A 12,376-nucleotide genomic window follows, 5' to 3' on the forward strand; every position below is an offset into this window, starting at 1 on the left:
ATTGGCAGCCATTCGCAAAGTGAACCCTTCCTCCATCCAGGAGCCACCTCATGACACATCCAGTGGACCAAGCCAGTGATGAGGTGAAGTGCTCCACCCTCTCCAAACTTTCCCAAGGCCCAGCCTCTGAACAAACCATAACAGACAGGTAACAAATGGATAATTTGTGCACAATTACACTAATTTTGTGGAAACACTCCTGTATTTCTGGGAATTCTGTGACTTTGCTACATTTTCTATGGAACTGAACATATCACACAACAATGATAATAAAATTATATTTCACAGAAAAGTGGAGGAAAGAAAGAAGTAAAATAAGAGGTATTTAGTCAAATGTCAGGTAAACAGAGAAATTGAAATACCAACATAAGAAGTGTATAAACTGACATGTGTTGTTACTACTTGTGAGTCACCACGGTGTTTCTTTTCATTCATAACTAAAAATTAAGTGTGTCCATGAGACAACCTATTGTACCAGATTTTAAGGAAGATTCTGGCTCCAGGGGAAGCTAATTTAAGCTTTAGATTATTTGTCTTCATGTTCTTAGGGAATTATGAATTTTTCTGAGCCTGACTTTCTACTCTGTCAATTTGGATATGTATTATATTCATAAGGTAAGGTGTGATGGAGATTAAATGAAATCATAAAGTATTTAACACATTACCTACTCAGTTTGTATAAGTTTTTAAAGTTAAATTGTGTTGGAGGTAATAAAACTTATCTTTACTTTACTTATAGAGCATTATCATATGTAGAAATATTAATTTCCTTTCCAAAGAACTTTGTAAGAGTATTTCGAGGGAGCTTGGGCATATCCCACTGCTAGGACACATGCTCAGTTTTTGCTAGGCCTGGGATTTGTTCTCAGCACCAATAATAAAAGTGAATATTTCTTTGGTTAAAAGTAGCATAATTTTATTCTCTTTTCTTTCTTTTTTATGCCTCTATTTCCAGGAGACAAATCATTTACTTTATTTATCCTCCAGTGCTACATTTTAAAAAATGTTTTGTTTTCTCTGACTATATATCTGTGCAGTTATCACAAGCTCTGTGAACACACCAACATTCCAATTAGCACTCATTACATTTTGAGTTCCTAATCAGTTCTAACTGCTCTATAAAAGTGTTTTTCCCCCACAGGTCCAATACTTAGCAATAAACTAAGCTCCTATTGTGTAGATAAGCATAACCTGTGCTGCTTATTTTTTCAGTATATATTCATTTTTCACCCCTTTCAAAACCTTGGTAAGCACCTAGTTGTATTTTCTCTTCAATAATTTTACTGCCACATATTTTTGATTGACCTGTAATAAGGCTGGGGTGTAGATCAGCAGGAGAGTACTTGCCTTGGCTGTGTCAGGCCCCGGGTTAAATCTGCCCTCACACTCACAAAAATGCCTTCAGCTCTAGATATAATAAATGAAGAGGTAGCACATGTTTTACAGCTCCACATCTATAATAATGCACAGCATTGCTTTGTTCATTTCATATTAATCTAATCACAAGGCTATCCATGTCATGAATTTTATTAAATCCTTTCTAGTATGGGTTAACAGTCTTTAATGTGTTGATTCTAAACACATTAAAATAATATGTTATTACTTTATCTAAATAGCTCACTTGACTGATTAACTAGAGGGCACAATACACAGCACAGTGATATTTGGAGGAAAATGGAAATTGGAGCTAGCACAGTAGCAGGTTCCTGAAGGACAGTTTGTTTTGAAAGAACAAATGATGGAGCTGTACCAAAGCTGAGAGGAATAAGGGGTGAGGCACAGGGGAATAAGCTAGAAGCAATGACATGATGCTGATTTGGATCACTGAGTCCGTGCATCTGCACAGATGTGCAACACTCCTCCATCAACCTCTCACCTTCAAAGATTTAAAAACAAAACAAAATTTGGCATGATGTTATAGATAAAAATGGCCTGCAAAACAACCCACTCCAAAACTTTGACATTCATCAAATGCATGCCTACAAATAAAACACTCAACACATGTCCACAAGAAAGGTTAATGCCTTTCAGAAAGGCACAATGTTTCCTCTGAGCAAAAGGCCTTCACATCTGCACCTCTGATATTATGGGTAATTAATCCCCTGTTCTTCAATGCACTCACTATATGAGTTTTGTGTTTTCTCAAAGTCCCAATGAGTTGCTCACTCCTTCCTGTGGAAGCATGAATGTCTCAGATTTTCCATCTACTTCCATCTGCTTGCTGGTTGTTTGTGATGTATTTCAGAAGGTTGTGCAAGTATCTTTACATTTCAGGTCATTTTCTTTGTTTCCCTCTGCAACATTGTGAACTTATGATTCTTATTGGCTCTCATTCTGATTTGCTCTCTCCCCTCTTCTCTCTCTCTCTCTCTCTCTCTCTCTCTCTCTCTCTCTCTCTCTCTCTCTCTCTCTCTCTCTCCTCATTTTCTTCTTCCTCTCCCTCTCTTCCTCCTTTTCTTCCCTCACCCTCTCTCCAGGGTCTCACTGCATACTCCGAACTGGCCTCAAACTTGCAGTTCCCCTGCCTCAGCCTCCACATGCTGGCTTTACAGGCTTGTGCCATCAGACACCACTGATCTTAAAGAGCTCCATGACACCCAAGTGTGAGACTTCTCAGAAGCCTTCCTTGTTTGAAATGATATTGCTTTCTATCATGTCTCATTCCATTTAAATCACATCTCATTCCACTTCCTACTGACAAATCACACACATACACACACACACACACACACACACACTCACACATACACACCTTACTATGATTCTTTGTCTATTCTGTAGATATCAAACTCTGCACACATTGATCTCAGAGAAAAAAATGTGGCTTCTATCGCTGTTCTACATGAATAGCAAATACCAGAAGCCTCCAGACAACACTGTGTTACCTGTGTAGTGAGAATGACTCTACAATTTTTTTAAAACAATTTCTTCACCCCTCACAAGGTTGTCTTAAAGATGGAATAAATTAATTCTTACAATCCCTCATCAGAGTATGTGTATCATAGTATAAATTCTCAAAATTAATATTGCTATTACTACTCAAATCTAGTCATCTTTACTTTTTGATAATTTTACAATACACTTCACTGTTACTAAGCAGAAAATATTTGGGGAAATATTCTGTTTTTCTTCCTCAATTGTTGGTTTTTATGGCTCAGCTATGCACTTTCCTTGCTTGCTCTTAAACAAGGGCAGTTTACACCAGGGAAGTCATCAGGTGGAAAATGTGAACAAGTAGACCAGGTCCACGGGAGCGTCTCACAGTGGTTCTTGAATGGTCACATTCCGTACCACTGTTACCAATTCAGTTTGTTCAGTTAGCATCTTACAGGTATTAATTCACTTAGTCTCAAAATGTAAGAAATATTTCACCCTACTCTATTGAAGAGACAAATTGCAGATAAACATGGAGAAATGCATGACTGTCTGAAGAAATTTAAAATAGCAAAATTTCTAATATGTAACTTTTAAATAAAACATGCCTCCATCTTTTCTGGTTAAACTCCAGAATGTCCACAGCATCTAAGTATTTTAGAAGGCAGTGTCTCCCCCAGTCTTACCTTCCATATGTCTTCAGTTAGACTTGCTCCTTACAGTATAGCTGACAATGTTTAAATTTCCATGAAAATCTGCACAGCGCAATGTTACTAAGTCATGTGTAGTTTAATTACTAAATCCTCCAGGGAACTCTTGTCCCTTGTCTTCAATTACACTAGTCTATGCTATCATCCACTTTTTCTTTTAGGTTTTCATATAATTTACTTTCAAACTGGAAAATATAACTCAATATTTAAGATCTAAAAGAATTTTTTTGTACTAGGGATTGAATTTAGGACCTTACACTTGCAAGGAGGCATGATGCCACTGAACTAAATACCTGGCCAGAAGTTATTTTATTTTAATGATGATAATTACAAAGTCCTCAAGTCTGGTTTCATCTCCTGGGTTATTCATATATTAGGACTCTGTTTCAACTCCTTTTGGGGGGGGGGAGTCACCGGGGATCAAACTCAGGACCTTGCACTTGCGAAGCAGGTGCCGGAACCACTGAGCTAAATCCCTGGCCCTCAACTCATTTTTTTTTAAGATCTCATATTTTAAAACTTTCTATGATACTATAAGCATATCATGAAAGATTTATTACAAAATGGTTTACATAGAGAGATTGACAGAGAGATAATAGGTAGATGATATAGAGATGTTACATATATAGATGATAATAGATATCAAGTTCTTTTTCCATGCTTGGGAAGTTTTCTCCCATTAGTTCTGTACATATTTTTTATGTCATTTGTGCTGTCTCCTGCTTTTTAATCGACTCTACTCAATCTTGTGCTGTTCTTTGTATTGTGTAACAGCTGTTGGATTGATTTTTTGTGGTCCTTTACTATTTTAAGTACTCTTTCTTTTCATGATTGTTAACCACAGTCCTGTTTTCTATGTCTGATATTCTGTCCTCATGTTGGCTCATTCTCCTGCACATACTTTCAATGGAATTTTAAATCTCCTGGACACCTATAGAACCTGTTTCATGGATTCTATTGCTCTCCTATGTTGTGTGTTCATGATTTCCATCATTTCCCTAAGGTCCTCTATTTTTTTCTCTATCTGCTCTAGAGTCACTAGCCATGTACTTTATTATGGTCACTATCTCTGTAGTTATCTGACAAATTATTTTTGATTTGATTTTTTCTACAGCCTCCTTCATTTTCTTTGTTACTTCTGCTACTACCACTTCAGGGAGTCTGGGTGGGTGGCTTTAAAATTGTTTCATCTCATTGCTCACGAGTTTGCATTTGCAAACTGGAGGTCTGGGGTTGCATTTTGCATCCATGTCTTCTCATTCTCTATTTATTTTTAGTTTAATTCAGGGGTTGATGCTTGTAAATTCTTATCCAAGTAGTTTTAATGATAGTATTGAGAGCCCTTAGGAAGTGACTACTTCTCCAGCATGTCTTCCAGCTGTAGCTGGCTTTTGCATTTTAAATCTTTTCTAAGATCCTACCTCTTCAATTTATTGGGGATGAGAAGTTGTTGCCTTCTTGAACTATCCCCTGATTCTTTGGCACTGGCCTATGGTACTGTTTATGACCCTCAGGTAATCTCCATCTGGTATAGCAAGAACAACTGATGAGACCAATTACATCATCTTAGGTGAAGTAGTACAATCAGTAAAAACAGTAGCCTCAAACACAACATGAAAATTGACAAACAGTGGTAACTATTAATTTACCACCTCTAACCATGTGAACTAGATTTGTGGTTATATAACAAAATCTAAAACAAATCCAAAATTCTATACAGTCAATGTGCCTTCAATATGGTGATTTACTCTTAGAGGAGAAAACTGAAAAGAGGTTAGGCAGACAAATAGAAAGTTAGATGAAGAAGAAGAGATTAGAAGCAAAGCTGGAGAACAACGAAAGATAACATAAACTTTGGGAAACTGGTGAAGAAGTCAGGAAGGAAAGAGAGAAGAAAGAAATAAAAGCAAGAATAGGACCAAACAACAACAAATTAGAAAAAATATTCACATCATATGAAAACAAGAACAAGCAATAAAAAAGAGAAAGAAAATAAAACAAAGAAGAAAAAATATGTCCACATCAGGGCTTGTCTCTGCTGTTACTGGTACACACTTTGGACAGAAATAGCTCAGGCATGTGTTGATTAATCCCAGCAAGCCAGCTGTAGATTTACAGTGGGGCAGTGGATAATCTCACCAAGCCTTCACCTTTAGTTCCACTGAAGTTCAGGCTGGTTTCTGGCTGAGAGGCTGGAAACCAATGTGTTCAACCTGCAACCCTGTATGTGCTACCTGTTTCCTTAAACTTGGTCCCCTGATGGCTACCCCACACCTAGCACTCACAGTGTAAAGAAGGAAAGGTTTATTTTTGACTCACATTTTCAGTTCATTGTTTGCTGCCTCTCAAGGCAGAAAGGTCAGAAGTAGGGCTGGGTCAGGGCAGCTGATCATGTCATGGCAGCCAGGAAAAACAGCAAAAGGAGGAGCCAGAGAGGGAGATACAACCTTCCAAGTCACAAACAATGACCCATCTGTTCTCCTGAAGCCCTTTCTCCTGACATAAGGTGAGCTATAGTGCCCCCATAATGCAATCACAGTGCAAAAGCCCCAACTCTGAATACTTGAAGCTTTGAGGGAACATTCTAGATCTGAACAGTAGTGTTTTGCCCCGGCTCCCAAATTACTCATGTCCATGTCTTTATTCAAAATGCATACTCCATCTCTGCAAGTTGCAACGGTTTTAACATTTTCATCAGTGTTGAAAAGTCTACATTCAAAGCATCTTCTGACACTCAAGGAAATGTCATAGTTCTGAGCCCCTGTAATATCAAAAACAATGTTAAAAACTTCCAGCACACATTGTTAAGGAGTAAATATGTCCATTCTAAAAGGGAGGAAATAGGGGAACAGAAAAAATTAGATCAAAGCAAGACCAAAGCCCAGCAGTGCAAACACTTAGTTCTGTCTTTCTAAGTCTGGTACCTGGGACATACTGTATTGAGATTAGAGCTCTGAAGTGCATGGGAAACCTACCTCCTACAGCACTGATGGTTGTAGTTCTCCCGGCCTCTCTCTGAGGCTGGCTCTGCTTACAGCCCATGGCTTCTCACAGATGCTCTACATTCTAAATTTCTCCATCTTCTTGGAGTCTCTACAGCTGTTTTGAGTTTATTCACAGACATTCACACTTTTCCCTCTCAGAGGTGCACTCCTTGCCCTCTCAGGCCTTTTGAAATCTGAGTGGGTTCCATCAGGCAAATAAAACCAGCCTGACATATATGATGCTGAGGTAGGCCACCAGCTTGAGAATTAGGATTAGGCTTGCACTGATCTCTGAGTTTCTGGATCATTGAGCACTATGAACCACATCCTGTGGAAATCAATTCTGTGGGCACCCAACTTCAGTAGTGTACCCTCTGGTTCTCATCTCAAAGCAAAATCTTCTCAGTAGTTTAACATTATCTTTTTATAATTGTCAGCCAGTGAAGGGTGGGGTCTTTCTGATTGCTGAGATGCCAACAGGCTTCTTTACTATTACTCTGGTGCAATGTATTTGTTTCCTTTTTCCTGCTAATGTATTTAGCATCCACACTTTCCATGACCTTAACTTTTCAGGTTTTTCCTTTGTGTTGAAACAGAAAACTTTTCAAATAGGGTTTTTCCTCTTAACTGTCACTGTAATTCTGGCTGAATTTAGTCAGAAGTACCCATGCCACAGACTAAACATTGAGCTGCCTTCAAATTTCCTCTGTCAGATTCATTAATTTGCTGCCCTAAGGCTTACTCTCAAGCAAACTCTCAGGTTATGAGGGAGACACTCAGGAAGTTTCCAATTGAATCAGAACCCTGCTGTTGCAGGGCCATCCCCTAACTGACCATGTATTGGTCAACTTTCTTATTGCTGACACAAAATTCCTGACATCTGATAAGTACAGGGAGAAAGGGTTTATGTGGATCACAGTTTCAGAGACTATCAAGTGTAATTGACTAACTTCAAAGCAGAAACACCGTAGAAAATATGCACTTCTCATATAAGAGAAGATGCATTATTTAAATTTCTGTGTCTGACTTATTTCATCTAACATTTTAGTTTCCAAGTGCTTCCACTTTCCTACAGACAATTCAAGTTCATGCTTTTTATGGCATAGTAGTGCTTCATTGTGTGTAAATACCACATTTTTCTATACTCATTCACCTGTTGATGGGCGCACAGGCCACCTCTGTAATATAACCATTTTGAACTGTGCTGTTATAAACCTGAGTACACAGAATTCCCTGTAATATGAGATGGGGAGGGAGGTTAGGGGAAGGTAGAGGGTGGAGATGGAGTAAAAACAATCAGCATGCTATATATATATATCCCAATTTCCATGATGAATGCAGCTGCTACATATCACATGTACTAGTAACAAAAAAGTAATTGAGTATTTTCTCTTAGAAACTTCATCCATGAAATGCTCGTTAACTGATTGTGTCAGCTCGAGTAAGAAACTGCCAACTGAATTGGATCAGCATAGTTCTGGTATGTGTGAGGGGATATATTGAAGAGAGAAGACCCACCCAGGGTTGGTCTGTGGCCTATGTGCTATAAAAGGGAAACAAAGAAGGAAATGTCACTTCTTTTTATTCAGAAGAGCTCCAGTCTTCACCTTCACCTTGGAAGTCATCTTCTAGTTTCCATTGCAGACCCTTCAGCCTTCTGACACTGACTCACACAGGACACCACAGTGAGCTCCAGGCCTTTGACTGGACCAGTCAGATCTCCAGCATGCAGGCAGCCCTTTTGTTCTCTTCCACCCCTGACTCTTATAAGCCAATCTTGTAAATTTTTATAGAACTTGCATGAAATCTGTTTCAATAGTGAACAATGACTGATACACATGAATAACAAAATTCTCTTTATTTTTCTAAAATTTTGCCACATTCCAATCAAAAATACATTATTTAGCACTTTCAAAACTTTATTGCAATTTGGCAAAAGCAAATTATTTCTTAAAGTGTTTCATGTATTAAATGTCTGTTTGTCCACTCTCATAATATTGATTAGGAGATGTTTCCTAGATTGCTATTCAGAATTTGTGGATTTCTACAGAAATTAACTTTCACATATATGGAGAAACATTGCAATGGTTTAATTGTTTTAGGATTATGATATATGTACATCATCATCATATATTTTTATACATTTTTGTGTTAGTACTGGCAACACAATCACTCTAAAGTTTTACAGCATGAAAGCTTTTCACAGTAGCCTTCTGAAAGAAAGATATTTCTGTTACATCTTTTCCTATAGTCTATCTTTACTATTGCCACTTCTGCTCTTTTATTCAGCACACTTGGGAAGATAGGAAGCACTGAAGCTCAGGGAATAATGGGCATGGAGATGTGTGTGACACTGGATTTGATGCTCTGCAGCTGGGCATGGGACAGGGGACCCCAGGAGGACGGATCAGCTCTGTGATATGAGGTGTGAGCCAGTCTCCCTCTGCAGACAGCATTTACTCCCAGCAAGGGTCTGGGTCCTAATCTCCAAATGTTACTGCCTGATGCTGTAACTTCTGAGTCCACGTAGTTCTACCCTTAGTCATGTTAACATGGTTACAATTATGTAATATGTTGTGTGAGACATATAAACTTCTGGTGAATGTTTAGAATTTGCATTTCAATGTGAAAGAATATTGCATTACATTGTCATCATGGTACACATACACAAATATATGTATATTTAAACATAACTATTGTACACTGTAAAGGGCAATCAATATTTTGCTTTGTCTAAAGAAGGAAATTTGGGGGCTAGAGGTTTGGCTCAGTGGCACCAATGCCTGCCTGGCAAGCACAACATCCTGAGTTCGATCCCCAGTTATGCAAAAAAAAAAAAAAAAAGGAAATTTGGAGCACCCTGAACTTTGGTTTCTTCAACATCTACCAATTAGCCCTTTGTGCTCCACACCTGTACACCAGAGATGGTTACTGTGGGTCAATGACTTCATATTCAAATACAAAGTTGGATTCATGGTAGAATTCGTAGCAAAATTCCCTGAATCTCCTTATTCTCCAAAAAAACTCTTCAGATCAGGGGAAATTTTGATGCTGTTGTCAGTGTCTTGATGATATTAATGATTGTGAAACAAAGCAGAGGAGGTGAAGCGGTAAGGTGAAGCCTGAAGGTCTCACTCTGCTCCATGTCATTTGGAGTACAAGGGGAGCAGGAGGCCTGAGCATTTGCTCCATACGGTGACTACACTTCCACTTGAAGGATACATATCAAACAAACATGATGGACAGCAAGGAGACTGAAAAACAATAGAGGTTAATAGATGAAGATTTTTAAAGCAATTAATAACCACTGGCATCCAAATTGTGCCTATTTCCAACTGAATCCTTTTGACAAACTTGCAAACCCTTAACTCAAACACTCAACTGTTAATAGAAGAAACATTCTCAGTGACATGAAATTATTAGTGTTGCTAAAATAATGACTTCAAAAAACTTTGTACAATTTGTATCAAATTCTGTCTTGATATGATTGATACAACACATGCACATTTTATCAGATGCTGATAATATTTGAATGAGCTATGGGCTTCAGAGCCTGACAATTTATCCTCAGAGTCAGGACATATTGATCATCCTTCGTGTCCACTGGTGTGATTGTCTTCCCTTTCCCACACATCTGGGGAGTTGCCCACACCGCTCCTCTGGCAGCCAGTGGGAATGGTGCAGGTGAGTGTAACACACAGTGAGCAGAAAGCAGTGGAGCCTACAGAGCAAGTGTGCACTGTTCTATGTCTCTCTCTGGGCAGCCCACCCTCAGCACTTGAACTCTACTTTCACGCCCTCAAAACAGCCTCCTCTCAAGTTTTCAAACTGCTAATTCTGTTACGACTCCCTTTGCTTTCTATTTTACATCAGAGATTCTGCATGAGTGACCTATTCTTTCATTATGATTCTCCTTGATATTATAAAGTATATTTGAATTCCTTTCAGAGATATATTTTACATTACTTCCCGTGACATTACTTATTGTTATTTACTATTATTTGTGAAATACTTGAATTCCTTTAGAACCATGGAGAACTGTGTGTTTGCTTGTGTTTTGGATGCTCTGTTCTCCTTCACATGTCAGCATGCTCTGGAAAGGCAGCTAGGGCTTCCCAGGTCATGTCCACATCCATCAGAGGTTGGGGCTCAGATTCTTTCAGCTCTGAGGTGCAGTAGTCAGTGAGCTTTGCATTGGTGGGTGCTCTCACCATCTTCTCCAACTTGCTTTTTTGGGTAAATGTTTAAACGTTGTATTTCAGCATGACTGCAATTCTGCAACATCTCTGTCAAGGATATACTGTGCAGATAGCTCCATTCGCAACCTGCATTTAATAAATAGTGTGGACTAGAAATAGCATTTTTTCTTCCACTAATAAGATGTTACAGTTGCTACTATTGCAGTTTAATACTATTTTGATACTATTTTGATACTATTTTATTTTGTTGTTTGTTTTGAGTGAGGGATCGCTATGTAATCCCTGCTGCACTGAACCCTTACTGTTCCTGCCTCAGGCTCACTAGTGCTACGACTACAGATGTGTGCTATGTTGCACAGGCAGCTGATGATATTCTGAAACAAAAACATTGTTGCAGGATTGGGAATTGATTCCAGGCTTTTGTGCCAGCCAGGCAGGGTTCTGCTGTGGAGCTACACTGTCAGCCCTCAGAGTAAATTTTCATGTACACAGTATCACCAAAATCAAAACGACATCATTTTAACTCTCAAAAGGCCTCATGCATGAAATTCAATGTGGTTATAAGTGGAAAGCAAAAGTACATATTCTTCTAATTAGCATGCAAACAGTGTTTAAAACATATAAGTAAACACATCCCCAAAGTAGAGAGTGAACTTTAAAGCAAAATTTTCTGTGATGACAGGAATTGTGTATAACATTTTTCTCTTGCAAGAAAAGGAAAATTTACACTGATACCAATCACATAAGCCACGGCCTCTAATCCCACCAAATATTTTCCCAGCACATATTTTATTCAGATTTTACCATTAAAAACACATATTTTTCATTTAAAAGGAATACATGACTGAATGTTTCCATTTCTTCTATAATATTAAATTTGAACTTTGCAAATTCACTGAGAACATTTTATTCTAGGTTTATTGATTCTTGAAGAGTGTATAATTACAGAATAGTATTTTAAAATGAAGCATTTCTAAAGGTGATATTTTTAGACTTTTAAAAAATGAATTAAGTTTATTGGTACATTTTAGATATACATGAAAATCACATTCATCATAAGGAATTTGTATCTGTAGATGATATATATTGATTATTCTTTATTCCTATTCTCCTACACTCCCTTCAAACCCTCTTCCCCTCCTTATTTACAAAAGCTTTGTTTCATTTTTCCTTCTTTTCTCACTTTTTTCTTTTCTTTTCCTTCCATTCCTCTCCTGCCTCCCTAGTACCCATTCTGACTTAAATATTTCCTTCAGTACCACATTAATAGTTACCAGAGTTTGGAAATTTCTAGGTTTCACTTGATTCTATTGTTATTGTACTATGTTATCAAGGGTGTTGTACCTGTAGCAATCAGTTGTTCTACTTTGTATCATAACACTGTGGTTGTCTGGAGTCACTATCATCACCACAGTCCCGTGCCAAAAGACAGGGTACTGATCCAGATAAATCGCAACTTCTCATCCCTAATAATTTGGAAATGTAGGATCTAAGGACAGACGCAAAGGTCAGGAGCCAGCAGGAAGCCATCTCTGTGGAATAGACTTTTCCAAGGGAAGCCTTAATACTAGTGGTAAAGCTTCCTAAAGTAAGCACTTTACAAGCATCA

This window comes from Heterocephalus glaber, unplaced genomic scaffold, assembly GCF_053883595.1.
Source record: "Heterocephalus glaber isolate CG9 unplaced genomic scaffold, H.glaber_assembly_v1.0 deba00001466, whole genome shotgun sequence".
NCBI lineage: Eukaryota > Metazoa > Chordata > Mammalia > Rodentia > Bathyergidae > Heterocephalus > Heterocephalus glaber.